This window comes from Penaeus monodon, chromosome 23, assembly GCF_015228065.2.
Source record: "Penaeus monodon isolate SGIC_2016 chromosome 23, NSTDA_Pmon_1, whole genome shotgun sequence".
In the NCBI taxonomy this organism is placed as follows: domain Eukaryota; kingdom Metazoa; phylum Arthropoda; class Malacostraca; order Decapoda; family Penaeidae; genus Penaeus; species Penaeus monodon.
The window spans coordinates 30,682,724-30,683,351 of NC_051408.1; positions in this window are offsets into that span (position 1 = coordinate 30,682,724).

The window sequence follows — 628 nt, forward strand, 5'->3', positions numbered from 1 at the left end:
ATTACAGAAGTTACAATTATTCGAACTACATCCCTTGTCTTGTAAGACTTTGCCATTTACGGAAATAATCAGACAGTTATTGGTATTCCTTATATACTAACAGACAAAAGTACTTCTTAAAGGAATACGTACACGGATACACACACACATGACGGGTGATCTGTGCCGTTGTATTCAATATAGTGATAAAAAAACACCCATGGATAAGATAAATGAACGAACACACAAGAATACATACAGACCAGAAGAAACTGGGCTGCATGTATTCATCAAATGACAATTTTGTGTGACAATTTCATTCTCGACACGACGACCCAGCTCCCTCTCGACCTTCGTAAATCGTAAATACAAATCAAGAAGCTGGAGTTGAGACAGGAGAAGAAGATTCTTAGAAGAGATTGAGGGGAGAAGGAGATAGCTAATTAGGTAGGTAGAAGCCAGGGAGCTCACTGGCTGCCTAATAAAAAAAAGAAACAAGGTTTAAAAAAGAACAGGGAAATCGTACCCACTGCTCGGCGATTTTTGTTGTTAGCATCTCCGTCGACGGAAAGGTATTTCGATAATGTTGAATAAGAAAGTAAAGGTCAAGGTAAAAAAATAAATTTGATAACCAGTTTTAAATGGGATG